We start from the raw sequence: 4295 nt of genomic DNA, 5'->3' as shown, positions 1-4295 counted from the left end.
AATTGCACGCCGAGCTATTGGGCCACGAAGCGTTGTTGGGCCGCCTGGGCCGCGCGTCGGATGGTGGCAATAGCTCGGCGTGACTCCCCACAGCGCCGAATTTAGGCCTGTGGCGTTGGCCGACACGACGCCGATGTACTGGGCCCCATGCGTCACCGTGTTGCCGTCGACCGGGGTCGTCCATGACGTGGCAAGACCTCGGCGTCGTGTCAGTCGACGCCGACCCTCATACCTTGGCGTCATATTCCAAGACGCCTAAAAATGGTCTATTTTCAACAAACGTTTTGTCATAGGTCTTTTTGTAAAAAATATTTTTAAAAGGGATCAAAATACCAAAATTTCAAAACCCCCCTCAGCCCCACCATCTCCTCGCGTCCGCCTCCCGCCGGCCGCCACCTTGCTCTTGCTGTCTCACCGTGGGAATGGCAGCGGACACCTCGCCGGCAGCGTGCGCACGAGCGTCTGCGTCCGGCCTCCGCACGGGCCGCCTCGCCGTCCGCGCCGCCGCCCTCCCGGCGGATGGGCGCGGCGGTGATGGCGCTGCCTCCTATAAGAAACTCGGTACGTCCGCCACTCTCAGCTTTATGCGCATCCCTTGGAGGATGCGGAAGAAGTCGTTGAAATTTGTGATGCCTAGTGTACAATGCGGGGTCAATTGGACGAACTGAGAAAGGAGAGGGTAGCAAACTAATTTGGTTAGTCAAGAGATTGTCCGGCAGGGTTCTTCCTTGACCAAAAGTAGCTCTTGGCCACTTAACTCACAGACAATCCAAAAGTTTGATTTCGTGGCACAAAGTTTATTTGTTCATCTGATTCCCTGATAAAAAGCAGTCTGAATATAGGAGTAGAACGCAAAATCGTTTTTGGCATCAAAGTTCAGAGGTTGGGAATCACTACACTGAGCCAAGATGAACAAAGTTCTGTTCCTTATATTTAAACCCAAAAGCTCAAATTCCTAAAATAAACTGTTTGCTTGTTGTTTTAAGGTATGTACTCCTTGAAAAAGAGGATTGAAGATGCAGTTGTGCGGGTTGAAACGACGGCATCCAGTGCTTTGGAGTTGGAGGAAGCACGGAGAATTGAGCGGGAAGAAGTACTGCGGAAGCGTAACTTGTGGGATAATCCAGCTAAGTCACATGGGACGCTCTCTGCTCTGGCTGATGCTATCAGGGTGGTCGACCATCTAAAGGATCTTCGCTTCAAGGTACAGCAATATGAGTTCAACAAACAATTTTTGTTTTCAGGATTTCAAGAAACAAATATGCTTTACATAGTGTGATGCTTCATGCATGTGAACAGGCTTCAGAAGATAAGCTAAACCATGTTTACTCTGTCACTTCCCTTCACTAAATTGTGCAAATATACGGTTCCAATTCTTTTTGTCTTTATTTTGTGCACAGAAACTACAATTTGTATCGGCACTTCTGTTTTCTGGCCGTTGATCATTAGATATACTGTGCAGGCTGAAGAGGCGAAGCTGATTAGTCAACTATCAGAGATGGAAGCCATAAATGGTGAGCTATTTAAGCAAGCATACAAATCTTCAGTAGATGCTAGCGAGCATCTAGATGGCTACCAGATGTACAAGCTTTTTAAGGGTCCATATGACAAGGAGGGAGCGTGCTTGTTCGGGGGGACGTAAACGATCGTGGATTATTTACTGCTGACTGGTTTGGTGTGAGAGAAAAATACTATTCCTAGCTGGAAATTTACGATCGTTTACGAGCAAGCGAACAGGCTGAGTGTCCAATGGTGTTACTTCTGAGGTAAGTTAACTGTAATTACATTTAATATATGTATGGTCAAAGGGTAATGATAATAGATTAATAGTATAAGAAATGCTGATGTAGCTTTAATTGCAATTTCACCTTTCTAATTTGAATAAATAACCTTACTGCCCTGTTTGCCTTTGTGAATTTGTCGTTAATTAGTATTCTGCTCAAGTCCATGGAAAAAATTAAGCTACTAAATGTTTAGTTAATCCATAAATTTCTTTCAAATATGCTAATAGCCTATAGTGATTCATACTCTCATACTGCTAGATGGAAGTTGGTATTGTACTATAAATGTGGTAATATCAAACTTTTGAAGTTTTGATATATACTGATGAATTGGCTAGCTATGATATCTTTTTACTCACAAAAATGTTGATATTTGTCCGCTGCAGCTGTGGGCAGAGAAGGTTTTTGGCATGTATACAAGTTGGGCACGGAAGCAAGGTTACAAGGTTGGATTGATTGAGAAGATATTTTCAACGAGTGGCCATATCCAATCTGCAGCAATGGAGATTGAATCAGAGTACATGTTTGGCACCCTTTCTGGAGAAAAAGGAATGCATCAAATGATATACTCCTCCCTTGAAAATTCTGACATTGATCAGGTGATTATGCTTTCTGTTGTAATTTGTTAGTTTTTATAAGAATTCATCAGGAATTGTTGAGTGCCAGGTTTAAATTAATATACATGACAAACTATACATGTAAGGCCCCGTTCGGCTTACCCCATATTCGGTTTGTTCGGCTTCTTTTTTCAGCCGGAACAGTGTTTTTCTCTTACAACAATTCAGCCAGAACAATATTTTTCAGCCAGTTTCAGCCACAATTCTTTCAGCCGAACGGGGCCTAAATGTCATACGGCAGTAAGCTGCTGCTGCTCTACCCGGGCTGAAAGTGTTCAGGCTGGGATGCTTTACAGGAGCAAGTGTTGAATAAAAGCGGTAAGACCAAATTTTGGGGAAAAAATGATGTAGTTGTTCAATGTTCCAAGTGTTGGTGAGAACGTTACCGTTGTCATCCTTTAGTTGGTAGGTGCCCGGTCAGATCACCTCGGTCACCGTATAGGGACCTTCCCATAGTGGAGAGAGTTTGTGTTTCTCCTTCGTTGATTGGGTCCTCCTGAGTACGAGATGATCGACTTCGAGGATCCTCCAACTAACCTTCCTTTCATGGCACCTGCGGAGAGTTTGCTGGTAGCGAGTGGAGCGGATGATGGTCGTCTCGGAGGCCTCCTCGAGCAGGTCGACTACGTCTTGCTGAGCCTCCGTGGCTCGGTCGCGGTCGAAATCCTTCATTCTTAGGGCACCGTGGTCGAGGTCAGAGGGCAACACTGCTTTAGCTCTATAGGTCAGGAAGAAGGGTGTGACCTCTGTGGATCAGATCGGGGTCATTCTTAGGCTCTAGAGGATCGCTGGGACTTCTACAACCCATTGCCCGACGTACTTGTTGAGTCAGTCGAAGATGCGTGGCTGAAGTCCTTGGAGGACCATGCCATTGGCATGCTCGAACTAACCGTCAGTACATGGATGTCCGACCGAGGCCCAGTCGATCCTGATGCCGTATCCATCACTGAAGTCTAGGAACTTCTTCCCGCTGAAGTTAGTCCCGTGGTTAGTGATGATATAGTTAGGAATGCCAAACTGGTAGATGATGTTGAGGAAGAATTTGACCGCCTCTTCCGACCGGATGTTGGTGATGGGCTGGCCTCTATCCACTTGGTGAACATATCGACTGCTATGAGCAAGTGAGTGAAGCCGCCTAGGCCCTTTTTGAGGGGTCCTACCATGTCGAGGCCCCAGACCAAGAACGGCCAGGTGATGGGGGTGGTTTGAAGCTCCTCTGCCGGCAAATGAGTTTGCCGAGCGTAGAATTAGCATCCGTCACACCTGCGGACGACCTCCTCTACATCTCGTAGTGTGGTGGGCCGATAAAAACCTTGGCGAAAGGCTTTTCTGACCAGCGACCTTGGGGCCACGTGATGTCTGTAGATCCCGGCATGGACCTTGAGGAGGAGCTGCTTCCCCTGGTTGGTAGGGATGCACTTCATGAGCACCCCCGATGGACTTCGTTTGTAGAGTTCATCACCGAGCGTGATGAAGGTCTTGGCACGTCGAGTGATCCATCGAGCTTCAGTCCTTTCGGGTGGGAGAGCCTCCTCAAGGAGGTAGGCGAGTGGTGGCGCTCGCTAGTCGGTTTGATCGAGTGGCAACATGGTGACATCGGCGGGCAACGTCGTCATGGAGGCACTAGGGTCGGAGCCCCCGAGCGCTGGCTTGGCATCGGGGTCGAAGCCCCCGGGCGTCGGCTTGGCGTTAGGGTATGTCTAGATCGAACCTTCTGAGACACGGGCGGACGGCTCGCGGAGATCATTGATGAAGATCCCGCTTGGAGACGGATCCCGCCTGGCGGCCAATTTTATGAGAAAATCATCAGCATCGTTGTCCTTTCGGGGGATGTGATGTAGCTTGATCTCCTAGAATTTATCCTCGAGCTTGCACACCTCCTGGCAGTATGCTGCCA

At 48.0% G+C, this 4295-nt stretch overlaps 1 pseudogene; it reads left to right on the top strand.

Moving 5' to 3' along the window:
• The first annotated feature begins 357 nt into the window (after positions 1-357).
• Positions 358-2410, top strand: LOC136515743 (peptide chain release factor PrfB3, chloroplastic-like; annotated as a pseudogene).
• The last annotated feature ends 1885 nt before the right edge of the window (positions 2411-4295 follow it).

The sequence above is a fragment of the Miscanthus floridulus genome, chromosome 17 (genome assembly GCF_019320115.1).
Source record: "Miscanthus floridulus cultivar M001 chromosome 17, ASM1932011v1, whole genome shotgun sequence".
In the NCBI taxonomy this organism is placed as follows: domain Eukaryota; kingdom Viridiplantae; phylum Streptophyta; class Magnoliopsida; order Poales; family Poaceae; genus Miscanthus; species Miscanthus floridulus.
Note: the sequence above shows the minus strand (reverse complement) of the source record. Positions and strands in the feature narration are given on the sequence as shown.